This window comes from Felis catus, chromosome B3 (assembly GCF_018350175.1).
Source record: "Felis catus isolate Fca126 chromosome B3, F.catus_Fca126_mat1.0, whole genome shotgun sequence".
NCBI lineage: Eukaryota > Metazoa > Chordata > Mammalia > Carnivora > Felidae > Felis > Felis catus.
In genome coordinates, this window is record NC_058373.1 from 14,935,331 (window position 1) to 14,950,590 (window position 15,260).

Consider the following 15,260-nt stretch of genomic DNA (forward strand, 5'->3'; position numbering starts at 1 on the left):
ATAAATCATAACAAAGAAAGCGGTCCATTATTGTACAACACAGAGAATAACTACCTTGTGCCCACAGGTGTTTGCCATCTTAAAACATTTGAATCCGTGCTTCCGAAAGTTTACTCCTTGAAGCGCTAATTCTCTAAGATTATCCTTCGCGAAAGGGTTTTGTCGATCAAATCCATTGGGCAACGCTGTCCTGGAGAATTACAGTGCATGGTCACGTGTTAGAGGCCTCTGCTGCAAACCATCCCGTTTGACTCAGTTTAACCTAGAGTTTTTCGCTTGACCGGGACTTCTTTTTGTATTAATGTTTCGAACGTCAGAACTGTTCTGTGAAACATACTCAGGGTAAGATATTTAAACCTACTGCCTGTCTGGCTGACTAGCCCCCCTCTTTTGAAAGTTCAGCAAGCTCTGGGCTGCCCCTTCTGTAAGATTCTCAGCCAAGATAAGAGAAATACTCCAGGGGTGTCTGAGTGGTTCGGCCGGTTAAGTGTCCAACTCTTGCTTTCAGCTCAGGTCACGATCTCACGGCTAGTGGGTTCGAGTCCCACGTCGGGCTCGGCACCATTGGTGCCCGGGATTCTCTCTCTCTCTCTACCCCTCCCCTGCTCTCTCTCTCTCTCTCTCTCTCTCTCTCTCAAAAATAAGAGAATGGCATTGAATGCCCAGATGAGTATTATTTCCATTTGTAAGTGAATATTCCACATACATTGATTTTTTTTTCTTACGGATTATTTTTGGCCTATGAGGATTATTCACAAAGTCACTTCTCCTTTCTATTTTATTTTTTTAAACATTTTTCTAACATTTATTCATTTTTGAGAGAGAGAGAGACAGACAGAGTGCAAGCGGGGGAGGGGCACAGAGAGAGAGGGAGACACAGAATCTGAAACAGGCTCCAGGCTCCAAGCTGTCAGCAAGGAGCCCAACGAGGGGCTCGAACTCACGAACCGTGAGATCGTGACCTGAGCCGAAGTCAGATGCTTAACCGACTGAGCCAGCCGGGCGCCCCTCCTCTCTATTGCAAATAATAGATTTCAAAAGCCATGTTTCTTCTTCCGTTTCTAGAATCAAAGTCACTCATGCATCAAGATCGTTCAAGAAAACCTGTGCGAGCGTAGGAGAGTGACGTAATTCTAGAGATAAGCCGGGATTTACCTTCATTTAATTTTTTAAGGAAATCATTTATTTGCACACTTCTGCCTCTTACCTCGTTTGAGTAACAAAGGCATCATGTGGTGCATCAGGGGTGACAGAGGACAGCATGAGCCCTGGTGAGGATCTTTGGCTCGAAGTTGTACTTCGATTCCCAAACCCGTAAGGTGCCTCGGGGTCCCCCAGAGGCCGTGTTGGGAGCACAGACCTCCGAGGCCCCGCGCCCAGAGCTCCTGCTTTGGTAAGCTTGGAGGGGGCCCTAAGAATCTGCATTTCCAACAAGCTCCCAGGAGATGAGGCCTGCCCCAGGCCTCTTCAAAGCGCAGGAAGGCTGAGGACCCGGGGATGCCTCATCCAATAACTCGTCCAGTAATTGGTATATTGATTGCTAATGTCACCATGTTTGAGTACCTATAAACCCCTCACTCTATTACACAGCCCCCAACAATCCAAAAAGTCATTGTTTATTCATTGTGACTCCCAAACTGGCCCTTGTCAGTTCCTGCTGGAAGGCTTGCTGATAAAAATCCGCAGATGATTGGACGCACACATTCTTAACATGACTGACCCATGACATCTCCGAGGGCAGTCAGGGAGCCTGTCATTATAGTACAATACTTCTCTTTCTTCCTCCTTATCTAGCCCCAGATGACTTTGAGATTTTTATTAACTCATTAATGACTGAAGATGTCATTAGAGCCACGAGAAGGTTCCCCCTCACCCCCGCCACCACTTTTCTTTCTTCTTCCTTTTTTTTTTTAATAGGAATCAGCATACAATTTGCTCATGGTGGGGGGGGGGGCAGCCAAGACAAACCAAACGGAGGGACCCTTTCACTTTATTAGAATTTGAAATCTGATTGATGGGTACTAGGATTGAAAATCTGCACCCGGAAATACCAAGTTGTTCCAGAAATACGGTGGGCAAGAAAAACAGGGCAGTTCAATAAAGAAACAGCAACCCATAAAATTCAGCAGTTTCTATTATGTTGCAGGCTCAGTCTTTCCAACCTAACCGCTAAATTAAAAAAAAATAAAAATTCAGAGGAAGGCCACTGAAACCTCTAAATGTTTCTTACCTACACATTCATTAAAACATATCTTGTTTCTGCGTGCCTTTAATTTTCACATCTGCAGAATTGCTTTTAAAAATCAAATTAGATCTTTTGAAGGCACTTAAATTGCAACAGCCTTATGTTTTTTTATATGCTCCCCGGGTTTCAGCCTTTTTATCTGGGTTGTGTGTCCAATTAATGGCCTATCTCAAGGAAGTGCTAATCATTTCGAAAACTTGAGAATATAAAAAGCCAGCAGATTATTTTCATTAGAACTGATTGGATTGAGAATAAGCTACAGAGGAAATGCTCAATAATCATAACTTTTTTGAGATGAGATCACCAAAAAGGTCAGTCACATGAGGTGCTTTTCACTGCAGTCAAGTCTTTGAAGACCTGTTTTAGGAGTTGTTTGGTTTTTTGTTTAAGTTTATTTATTTATTTTGAGAGAGAGGGAGAGAGCGAGCACAAGCGGGGGAGGGGCAGAGAGAGAGAGAGAGAGAGAGAGAGGGAGAGGGAGAGAAAGAGAATCTCACGCAGGCTCCACGCTGCCAGGACAGAGCCTGACCAGACTTGATTCCACAAACCGTGAGATCACGACCCGAGCCAAAATCAAGAGGCAGACGCTTAACTGACTGAGCCATCCAGCTGCCCCCAAAGACCTGTTTTCATTCCATTCCTCTTGGGGGTTCAGCTTTGGGCATGTCAGGAGGCCGGGTGGAGAGTGGGTTTACACTGATTTTATCAGGCCAGATCATTCGCTTGGCAAAGAAAATGTCTGTTACTAGATGTATCTCACATGTTATTAAGTGTTTACAAAACTTTACTATTGTCAAAACACATTGTAAATTCACAGATCCTCATAATACATGGAGACTCGACTCCCTGAAAGAAAAAAGGAAAAAAAAAAGAGTGTCCAAAGACCTAAAAAGATTTTGGCCCAAGGAAACTGCTGTCGATAAACTATGACCAAGATTGAAACATGCCTCAAGCTAAGTTTTTTCTTAAATCACCTAATTACATCTTTCTCTCGGTATTTACTGGCCTGGTGGAAAAATTTTCTCCATTAAGTGTTATGTTAAATAGAATAATTAGTTAATATTTGCAGATTAACTAAATATAAAAATTGTGTCTAATTCAGCAGTAAGAGCATTAAATTCTTTTTTCCCCCTTTCTGTCCATGATGCCAACCACCAGATAACACCTGGGAAATAAGAGTCAAAAACCCAGATGTTTTTAAAGCTCCAGATGTTTGCTGTCGTATAGACACGGTCTTAATCTGCTCAGTCATAATCACAACGTTCTTTAATATCATTTGCCAATATTTGAGGCCCTTCCCCACCAAATCATGTCTAACAGTCCTGTTTAATTCATTCACAGGGGAAAACACAAAGATATTTTCTTCAGAAAATACTGAGTCCTCAACGGACTCAAAATACAGGAACACCAGCCAGAACGGTGCCCAAGTCTTTAGGTTGAAGAACGTTTCCTGTCTGCATTTTTTTTTAATTTTTTTTTCAACATTTATTTATTTTTGGGACAGAGAGAGACAGAGCATGAACGGGGGAGGGGCAGAGAGAGAGGGAGACACAGAATCGGAAACAGGCTCCAGGCTCTGAGCCATCAGCCCAGACAGAGCCTGACTCAGGGCTCGAACTCCCGGACCGCGAGATCGTGACCTGGCTGAAGTCGGTCGCTTAACCGACTGCACCACCCAGGTGCCCCTATCTGCATTTTTTAATGATGAAAAATAATACAGCTTAAATGGATGGAATTTTAATTGACATGTGCGTGCTAACTTCGATTCTGGTAAGTCGTTGGGAATAACCAGCTCTCAAGTGCAAATGGCGGCCATCTTTTCAACGGGCTCCTTCCCCAAACTCACTCCCTTGCTGCCAGGTCCCATAAGAGATGACACATTGGGAACAATTTCTGCTCTGGTGACTTTGGGTTAGAGAAGCACTAGCAAGGTAAAGCCTTGGTGAGCCTCAGCACCTTTGTGTTCTGTGTGACCCTGAGTTTGTCACTTAAGCTCTGAGCCTCGATTTTTACCTCTTTAGAACGGAAATAATAACCCTGCCCCCAATAAAGCTGAGGATCTCATGAAAGAACTCTGGAACCACAACTGCAAATGCACATGATCATCAACATTTAAAATATTTTACCAGGGGCGCCTGGGTGGCTCAGTCGGTTAAGCGTCCGGCTTCGGCTCAGGTCACGATCTCACGGTCCGTGAGTTCGAGCCCGCATCGGGCTCTGCGCTGACGGCTCAGAGCCTGGAGCCTGTTTCGGATTCTGTGTCTCCCTCTCTCTCTGACCCTCCCCCGTTCATACTCTGTCTCTCTCTGTCTCAAAAATAAATAAAACATTAAAAAAAATTTTTTTAATAAAATATTTTACCATGAAGTTTACATATTATTGTTTAAATATTATTACATAAAAGTATCGTGACTGTTAATGTGGAATCCAGGGGCACAAGAGAGACAGCCACACTCAAAAAAGACCTGGCCAGCTAGGGGCGTGCTTGGGTGGCTCAGTCGGTTAAACATCCACCTCTTGATCTCAGCTCAGGTCAGATCTCACAGTTCTTGAGTTCGAGCCCCTCATCGGGCTCTGCACTGATGGCATGGAACCTGTTGGGGATTCGGACTCTCCTTCTCTCTGCCCCTCCCCCACTTGTGTGCGCGCGCGTGCTAGAGCTCTCTCTCTCGCTCTCAAATAAATAAATTAATTTAAAAAAAAAAAAAGATCTGGCCAGCAATTTACTGTTTACAAATTGGACACAGGAATGACCATAACCCCTGGGTGTGCAAAACAACACCAGATTCTCCTCCCCTGCGTTCCTGTGTCCTTCCTGAACTTCACCTGGTTGAACTGAGAAATCGTTTTAGTACTACTCTCTTTATGGTCACTAAATAGATTATTCATAGATCCCACTGGCTGGGTCTGTATTACAATTAGGGCACTTCTGCCAATCGGGAACCATAACCTTGACGAACTGTTGGCCTTAACTTTGAGGCAGCTCACACACCCTCTTGGCCAATGGCAAAGACTCCAGCCTTTGCATATGGCAGTTTCGCGTCCTGCCGAATATTGAGACAGACCTCACGGTTTCTATCAAGGAACATTGCTTCCATGTTTTGTTTTGTCTTTTACTGTTAATAAAACGTATGTCCTGGAAAGTTGTCATGGAAAAACACGCCAACCTTCCTCCCCACAATGTAAGAGCGTGTCTAAGTGAGAAATCAGCTCACACCCCTGTAAAATGCTAAGCACTAAAACACCTTTCCAACATTTCAATCTTAGACCTTTTTGTCATAGCTCCAAGATCTTTGGAAAATACCTCTAATTTTGAATTCTACTTTTAAGATATCGAAAGCTTTCCACAGGATAAAACAAAACAAAACAAAACAAACAAACAAATGGGAATGAAACTAATGAAGGGAAGGCGATGCAGTTCATTTAAAATTCGTAATGTATCTGCGGTGTCAGAATGCTCCCCTAAAACAAAAGCTCCCATATTAAGAAATGTCTTGAAAAGTTTAGTCTAACTTTGTGCTCAATTATATGACCCCTGGGCGGGCAGGGGGATGACCGATCGCGTTTTGGTTTCTTCGCCTTTTTGAAGTCACAAATCACCCATTAGCATGTTGCTGTAGTCGAGTGCTCGCTTCGGAGAGCCAGGAGTCAATACAAAAGGAAACAATAATAGGAAAGGGAAAGATTTTACCGTCATAATAGGGAAAGGTGTGTGAGCTGGAAGAAAGTACAGTACAGAAGCTCATGACAAGTCATGATAAATGGGTCGTTATAAAATTCATGTTTAGGCAGCACCAGGCCGGGGATAATGCCATTCGTCATGGCAACACTAGGCCGCTAATGAGCCCTCATTGCATATTCATGTTTGCTGTGGTTCTTTTCTGCCTCCCACCCTGAGCTAGTGCCTGGAAATATCTCCACCTCAAGCTGAAGCTCAACTAGGCCTTCTTCGTCTTCTTCTCCTTCTTCTTCTTCTTCTTTTTTTTTTTTTTTTTGTATTTGTTATTGTTGTAGCAATTACACTGTAAAAGTGCTACCCAAGATTGATTGCTCTGATCTGTAGTTCAATTGTAAATTAGAATACACATCCCCCCAGGGACACACGGCCCCTATTTGTGATTAAGAAAAAAGCCCCATAATAGACTAATAGCTAAAGTTCTCTCTCTCTTTTACTTTCAGGCAATTAGCTTGATGAAATGGCCTCTTTTTGTGTGTCCTGGAAGTGTAAACCGATATCATAATGAAGTATATGATGTTTATTCTATTATTTTCACCTTGCAGGGTCTGCAGGAATGCATAAGTAATGGCCGCTTTGTCTAGTACGTTTACTGATTCACAAGTAAACTAGTTCTTAAAGATGCAGTGTGTGCATTTTGAGGCTCGAGCTAAGTAACCCCTCCCTGTGGGCTCACCTCCCAAGGCAAAAGACTTTCTACTAAAGAGGAAAAAAACCGAATTGCTCAAGCCAGCTTGTGATATTCAAGAGCCATCTAGCTACTGGACCGCTCTGGGGTGGATGAGGTGGCTGGCGCTCAGGATCAGTAAAGACCCCCAGGGCACTGTAGCAAAGTGCCCCGGGGCGACGTTGTGCCCCGCCCCTCCCCCAGCTCCGGTGGTCAGCTGACCGTAATGTATCCCTTCAGCTCCATGAATCGGTGGTGGAACACCAACTCGATTTCTCCTCTTGGGTGGCCGAAGGCAGCCCTACAATGTAGTGGCCATTTTTAAATGTGTCGCACCCTCCCCCACTCCAAACGTCTTGTCTTTTCAAGATCCAAAACTTTGATCTCCCAAGTCGACAAGAAAGCATTCCTTAGCTTCCTACATGCACCAGCTGACGGAGGTATTGACCAGCAAGCCAATGAATACAACCACTTGTAGCTGGTCCATTTCCAAAGCCACTTGTGTTGTTCCTCTATAGTCTTTTAATATTTGCTTTCATTTCATTCATGAGGGTCTCAAGAGTAAAGGTGGGAGGGGGGGGAGAAGTGTTCCAACTGGCATGATAGAAATAGGAAAGAAGGAAAAACAGAAGAGAACAAAACAAATCTACCTTGGTCTAAAATGGTTTATGGTTTTATACTTCTCCAGATGTTAATTATGGTTCCGATTCTATAGTCTAATTCCCGGTCACTCATCAATAAGCCAGTTTGTACTACCCCAAACGTTTTCTGGGCTTGTGTTGTCTGAATAAATGCATCCCTGTCCTCTTTAATACGAACCCGATCTGAGTCTCTAGAAAGTCATTTTTTTTATAGCAAAAAGATCTCACTAATGTTTTTCGTACTGACCTGGATGTGCATTTTTAGATTTGTCAGGTTGTAAAACTGATGTCTGAGAGAGAGTCTTCTGTTACATATAAAATGTGTTTGCATTTCCTCCCAGTTACGCGAGCTACTTCCTGGTTAAATAAGACTTTTTGAGAAAGTTTATTACTATCTCCCGAAAAGTGATTTTAATGTTAGATCATTTCCAAACATACTACAAAATGAGCTACCCAGGAATATCCCAGGAAAATTCACTTTGATATCTTTCTTGCTATAAATCACAAGGTTTTACCAGTCTTTATTTGGGGACTGACTTTCTCGTTCGCAATATTTATACATTGAATTGCTTGCCACGTCAATGATAAACCTGCAACATAATGTAAATTTCCATTGCTTTCAGAAATGTTTGAACGTCTGGCTGTTACATTGCCACCATATTTGAAATACGTTATTGTAAACTTTCAAGTGACATTGAGCCTGGGAGGGTCTCGTCCACACTTACAGCACCTACTTCCAGTAACCAGTAACATTTTTTAAGGGTACACTTATTCTATAACAATAATGCCTGATATTGACCAAGTGCATTATAATTTTTGAATCTCTTTCAGACAGATCCCCTCACATGCATACTTCTATGAGACAAATGAGGCAAATAATTTGTCACCCCAGAGTCGGAAGGGAGGACACTGAGGCTCAGAGAGGTTAAGTGACTCGCCCAAAGTCACAAGTCAGCAATCGCAAAGTTGAACCTTGTCCCCAGGCATTTAAGTCCAAACTCTCACCTCCTTCTGGCTGGCCATACTAGCTACACATTCACCATTGGGAGTAACCCTCCAGAATCTCAAAGCTTTTATGAAAAACAAATCTTGTGATCTTCATTTATATCTGGGCAAGATAGACAAATAAATGTAAAGGTCCGTGCGTGCACACACACACACACACACACACACACACCTTGATAAAAGCCTACAAGGAAAGGAGGGAAGGGATGGAATTCACACAGATTGTTACCTACCTACCTAAATATAAGATAAAGAATCTACATTTGATTACTAACATATGCCTAGACTAGGTAGGTACTAGCCACAAAATTGAAGAAATTATCTAGAGAACTCAACTTTGAGGGACAGGGGGAAGACCACTCTTTTCAAGAGACATGGGTTTGTATCCTAATTTTCCAGAGGCTTGGTTGAGCCTTCTTATCAGACTTATCTCCAGGACCTTTACACACACCACTGCCTCTGCCTCATCCTTACCTCCTGTCACATATTCCCATAGAACTAATTCAAATCTGACCATCAATCTAGAATTAGCTCAAAGATCATTCCTCCATGGAGATGGTCCCTGGCTTCTCTCTCTCTCTCTCTCCCTGTTCCACATACCTCTTAGATTTGATCCACAAGTGAGCCTCCTTTTCCATAATGACCTTTTCCATCCTGAAGCCAGTGAAGACAGGATTTGGATCTAGAATCCAGCTACCGACTCTTCCAAGGGTGTGCTGGACCTGTCTGCTGAAATGTTCCCACTGTCAAGATCACCAACATATCAAAGTGCCATGCTCAGAGAGCCCTGAGATCAGCAAAGAAGCTCCGGGCCATTCTTTGCCAATGAATGGTCATGACATTGATGAGGAATGGCCACTCCTTTGTTGGAGTGGCCTTGAAATGACCAGATAAAACACACAAAACAGAATCCACTGGAACAGGCCAAACCGGAGACCAAATCGCCTCAGCCGTGATTTCCTACGAAAAGCTATTCCTGCCTGAACATGAGATCAAGACCTCAGAAGTGAACCCAAAACAAACGATCCCCAAACAAAGAGTTTATAAATATGTCCAAATCCCAGATGGGACATTCCTTAAACTTAAGGGAGATAGGAGGGGCCGTATCATTATGTCATTCATTCATCTATCCCTCCATTCAATAAATCATTCAACAAATACTTATTGAACGTTGAGATAATCACAAAAGCAGACATCACATCCGTGCCCTCACGGAACTCACAGTATAATAGGGGAGACAGATATGTAATTGCATCATCGAATATAAGATTATCTATGTAATGCACGCAAGAAGCATCAGTACAGATAAAATGGGACTCTTGGTGGGAACTTCATAGAGACAGACGCTTCAGTATAGAAAGTCTTACAATACAAGCCTGAAGAATGAGGTTACAGATGAAGGTACAAGGGGGAAGCACTGGCAAAGGCCCATCCCTTCCCTCTTTTCCCAGGTTACGAACCATCGTAACCACAGCTTAGCAAGTTAAAGGGCCATTAAACAGTCCAGCGAGAATGGATCCCTGGGACCTGGAGGCAAAGTGGAATGTGACCAGCCCCGGGGACACAGGAAGGTTGGGCCAGACCATGCAGGGCCTTTTAGGCCACAGGAAGAATTTTGGATGCCATCTGGAGTCCAGCGCAAGTCAACTGAGGGGTTCTGAGCAGGAAACGCCCAGAATCACATTTGTAATAGGCTAGCTGAGGATAGTATGGTGACAGTCTGGATGAGGAACCTCGATGTTTAAAGCGTACGATGGTTTTCTTTTCCTGGCATGGTCTACTATCCCTGCTCTAGGGAACCACATCCCCCTTACCGCTAGAAAACAGACCTCTCTCCACCCCCTGTTCTGTGTGAGCCCAGCTCCGGGCCTTCCCAGCGTCGAGCAGGGAAGACCTGGCATATCAGGCATGACATCAAAGAGCATCTGAGTCAGTTCCGAGAAACAATGACCGCTCTTTTGGTAGCAAGCCCTCCGTTCACAGGCAACAGCCAGAGCTAGGAGATGCTATATAGGCTCTGAATGAAGCAGGCTGTCCAAAGATCCTGTAAGCGGTCATTCTCAACATCTTGAAAAGCGGGCTGTGGTCACAGGCCATGCTCCTGAGTCACTATCCCGCACCCTTTGACCAGGTCGGGGCCCACTCACTTTGAGCCCCCCGCCCTGTGGTAGAACCTCTGCTGCCATCGCTTGTTAAGGGTCTTGTCTTCTCCACTCGACAGTAAGAGCCACAGAATGGGAGGGATGCCTCTTAATCCCTTTATGGCTAATGTACCTGTTAGCGCTCAGTAATGGGGGGCTGTTTCATTTGCTCCGTGGTATACAACTCTTCGTGTTGATTCTTCTTCTGTCTCCTTCCGGGAGTTCCTTAAGAGCAGAGTCAATGCTGCCTTCTTTGTGTCTCCAGTTGGTACTTGCTATAAGATTGATTATTTTCTTAGTCACCTAATACACGGATAAAGGGTCCTCGTTAAGACAACCAATCCTACCTCCCCTTCAGTCAGCCACAGGCTATGCAGAACCACGTCATCTGAGGATATTTTATACCATCAATACTTACCAGTGAGAGATGTTCCTTAACACCGATGGTCAATGCATTTCTCCAGATTAATATAGACCCTAAAAGAGAATGCATAAAAAAAAAAAACTGTTTAAGTCCCAATAAGGTCTATAGCTGCGATAACAGTGCTGAATCAATTTCCTAATGTCGACAAGGTACTATGGTTGTATGAGATGCTATCCTCGGGGGAAATTGGGTAAAGAGGACAGAGGATCTCTCTGAATTATTTTGACAACTTCCTGTGAGTCCTAAAACTTTTCAAATAAAATAGGATAACTTTTTTAAAAACACATTTGTATTTTTTGTTCTTATACGCCTTCATATTTTTATTTATATATATATTTTTTTTAGTTTCATATGTATTTGTAGAACAGCAAAGAACCATCGTAAGGATTAAATGATGCTATCCTGGGGCGCCTGGGTGGCGCAGTCGGTTAAGCGTCCGACTTCAGCCAGGTCACGATCTCGCGCTCCGTGAGTTCGAGCCCCGCGTCGGGCTCTGGGCTGATGGCTCAGAGCCTGGAGCCTGTTTCCGATTATGTGTCTCCCTCTCTCTCTGCCCCTCCCCCATTCATGCTCTGTCTCTCTCTGTCCCAAAAATAAATAAACATTGAAAAAAAAATTAAAAAAAAAAAATGATGCTATCCTGCACGACACTCGCATAGAGGCAAGGCAATGCCCTGATTCTGGGCATTGTTCTCCTGGTCTGATCAAGCTGGCATGGCAAATATGCTGGAAGGAGAGGGAGGTACATTACTTTTGTCTGATTCAAGCTCATCCTCAAAATGACGTTTTCATCAACAAAGCGCCGACGGCTATGATCTTATCTTCTCTTTTCCTTTTATCCTAATTCAGGTCAATAACAGGTATTTCTGCTGTCTTCTGCAGATTCCAGGTTTTGGAAGAGAGAGAGCTATTATAAGCTACAGGGAAGTGTTAGTGAAAAACTCACAAGAAGCCAGCGCGCCTTTAAAGTTCTTTCTACCTTAGTATGTCTTTAAAAAAAAAAAACTAAGGCTAATTTTATGTATTTTTTTAAAAATATTTATTTATTTTGAGAGAGAGAGAGAGAGATACCGTGCAAGCGGGGGAGGGCAGAGAGAAGGAAACAGAGAATCCCAAGCAGGTTCCACATCATGAGCACGAGCCTGACACAGGAGTCAAACTCACAAACTGTGAGATCATGACCTGAGCCAAAATCAAGAGACAGCCGTTTAACCAACGTAGCCACTCGGGTGCCCCAGTTTTCCTTTTTTTACTTTTTATTTTTAAGAGAGAGCTAGAGAGCGACTGGGGGAGGGGCAGAGAGAGAGGGAGACAGAATTCTAAGCAGGCTTTGCATTGTCAGCACAGAGCCCGACGTTGGGCTCGAACTCACAAGCCGAGAGATCGTGACCTGAGCCGAAATCAAGAGTCGGATGCTTAACCGTTAAAGTCCCATTTTAGAAAGAGATGCTTCACACAAATAAGGCTGGTGTTTGTGCTCCGACCGTGGTCCTGGTGTTTTTATTTATTTAAAAAAATTTTTTTTTAACGTTTATTTATTTTTGAGACAGAGAGAAACAAAGCATGAACGGGGGAGGGTCAGAGAGAGAGGGAGACACAGAATTCGAAGCAGGCTCCAGGCTCTGAGCTGTCAGCACAGAGCCCGACGCGGGGCTTGAACTCACAAACCGCGAGACCATGACCTGAGCCGAAGTCGGCCGCCCAACCGACTGAGCCACCCAGGCGCCCCATGGAGTTTTTAAATCACACGTTCAAGAACCCGCGGTGGGTTACTCGGATAACAATGTGGGTCATTGGATCAAAACTCTTCTGAAGCATAGTAGGCAGTTTTTCTACAATTGAGAGATCCGAGAACCACCCACGGGAAATTCCTATGCACGGAGATCAAGGTAAAAGTTCAGTTTGGCTTCAACATGGAAATTTAAAAAGGACTCCCTTGGCGTAAGAAGCTGCCATTTATAATACTGTTCGGTTTATAAGCTTCCCGTAGTCCATACCGCGAGAATTACCCCCTCGTTTTGTGATCACGTGCTTAAATTAAGTTCAGCTCGAGGTGTGATACCTTAGTCGCATCTTAGTGACCCTCAGGCTTGCGCAGAAAAGATTCAGCAGGATACGGTATGCCGGTTGCTAAAAAAGCTCATCAGAGAAGCCCATCCATCTTTACTTCTTCAGGATAATATCCAGAAGCTGTAAAGACAGAGTTTCCCTTAATAAAAAAAAAAAAAAAAAAAAAGGAGAAAAAATGCAGAACTGTTTTTACCATTTGCCTTATTGATGCGGGAACCAAAGAAAACACACACACACGCACGCACGCGCACACACACACAATCACCTGTGGCTCCGCCAGAACTGAGCGATTTCTTCCGCACAACCTTTTCAGGAGCAAGAACAAAGCTTTCCTCCAAAGAAAATCCACTTTAAAATGCCCACAAGATTCTGCAGCTCTTTAATGCTTGCCATGGGCCAAATCGTCCAATTAGAATCAGTCACTTTAAGTGCTAAAGTCATATAATGCTAATAGATCACTTTATAATGTGAGCAGTTTTTAAAAGTCGTATTTAATTTTCCATTATTACTGTACTGAATGCTAGCTGCGTCCGTCCATTCAGTCATAGATTCTTAAGTCCAGAGAGGGAGGGGACAGGATGCCGCTGGCCGAGGCATTGCTCGATTCTGGCTTTAATTCTCGGAGAATTAAGAACTCCAAACAGGCCCGATTTCAACCCTCTTCCTAAATGTGTTTGTTGTTATTTCTGAACCAAAGGATGGGGGCTCCTTTTGGTTTCGTAATTATTTTATTTCCAAACATACACATCGGGGCAAAAGCCTCACTGATGTGTGTGTGTGTGTGTGTGTGTGTGTGTGTGTGAGCGTGTGCACACACGTGTGTGGTTTTCTTTAAGAAAATGAAATGAAGCATAAAATAGCCCCTTAACGGTAACCTAAGGAATAAAACAAAATCATTTACAACACACGGGATTGTTGCAGGATATGTCAAGATTAGATGGTTTAAGGGCACTATCCCGAATGTGGAAGCAATTATAATGAAATTCACGACTCATTAGCAAACATTCCATATTGTGTTTCTCATTTCTGGGTCAATGTTACCGGGAAATATAGACTTAAGATTGAGATGTTTCATTGACTTCGCCGCTAGATTACATAGTTGGACCATGCAGTGACACAAAGCAAAGACTCCACGATGAAGTTCCTCGTTTGTCAGACGCTGGCAACTTGGTCCTCGAGCCAAGTATGAACAAACTCACCTCGAAAGCATATTGGGAAGAATTAAGTTGGTGATAGAAGGGTTGACTAGCGTGAGACAAATACGAACCGGCGAATGGTGGGGGTGAGGGGGGGTCGATTTCGCATGCACACTGCTTGGTATGCAAAGTGCCTGGTGAATTCAAGTACCCAATACTGTACGTAATGGGAACCAGATGTCTAACAGAGAGAGAAAAATATTTTATAGCAATAAATGTGACATTGGCTCTTAAAAGGTTTGCCGCTTCTAAACAACTTCCCCGTCTTACTTTCCCTCACGTTTCCAAAGAGCTTCAAGTGGATTGTGTAAAGAGATGATTTTCCTATTTGAAAAAAAGAAAAAGAAAAAAAAGAAGTGTTTCACCTGCCGCGGACTTCTCAAATAAATGCATATGTAAGGAGAAATGATCTGAAAGCGATAATTTGGGAACGCGTTCGTTCACGAAAGCACTGTGCTCGGCGATGCAAAAAGGAAATTGAGGCCACGAAAGCACAACTCCCCCTGCCCCTTGCGAACTTAAACTCTACAGGCTGCCGCAAGGTGTGCAAAGCTGCCATGAGGTCGTGGCACAAGGGAGCCCGGGGAAAGAGACGCAGAGCGTTTTGAGAATTCACAGGAGGAAGAGGAAACTCCTGTGCTGGCAGATTCCGCGGAGGAGGGTCTAACTCCATGTATCCCCCATCCACCCCCTTCTCTGCACCGCACGGACGCTGCTCGGTGCGGCCCTCCCGCTCTCCTGCCGGCCACGGCAGCGGACAGACACGAAGCCCCCCTGCTCTGTCGGCCGGCCTCTCCTACCCACTCCCAAAGCAAGCCTGCCTTGGCTGCCGGGGTAGTGGTTCTGAAGCACGGATGCCATCTGGGAGTCAAGCGGTGAGCTCTGTAGTCAGGCCTGAGGTCCCCTTCCTGCTCTGCCAGCTGACTGGTTGTGACCTTGGGGAAGTCACTTAAGCAACCTCCTTCTATCCGTCTTTCCTCATCTGTAAGGCGAGGGGAATAAAAGCACACGTCTCCTGGGCTCGGTGTCAGGACGTAATGAGGTTCTGAACATATCGTACTCTGCAAGGTGCCACCATTGAGGTCAGGGCACTGTGAGTAGGCACTCTTTGTAGCTATTCTTTGATCAGTCACCA

General features: G+C 44.2%; 2 long non-coding RNA genes across 32 annotated transcripts in view; one reads left to right on the plus strand and one right to left on the minus strand.

Annotated features, from left to right (window-relative positions):
* Positions 1-15,260, minus strand: part of LOC102902604 — a 122,411-nt gene that overhangs the window by 52,519 nt on the left and 54,632 nt on the right. For 21 of the 31 annotated variants that reach the window (XR_006598924.1, XR_006598916.1, XR_006598915.1 and 18 more), the window contains 3 exons: positions 12,922-13,049; positions 10,854-10,912; positions 10,569-10,738 (listed from right to left, as the gene is read on the minus strand). This is a non-coding gene — a long non-coding RNA (uncharacterized LOC102902604). Of the gene's footprint in view, positions 1-54; positions 191-10,568; positions 10,739-10,853; positions 10,913-11,610; positions 11,736-12,921; positions 13,069-15,260 lie in introns of all 31 variants that reach the window. The other 10 variants (XR_006598929.1, XR_006598909.1, XR_006598917.1 and 7 more) reach the window with 6 other exon arrangements.
* LOC111560786 overlaps positions 1-15,260 on the plus strand; it is a 38,825-nt gene that overhangs the window by 1,681 nt on the left and 21,884 nt on the right. The window lies entirely within an intron of this gene.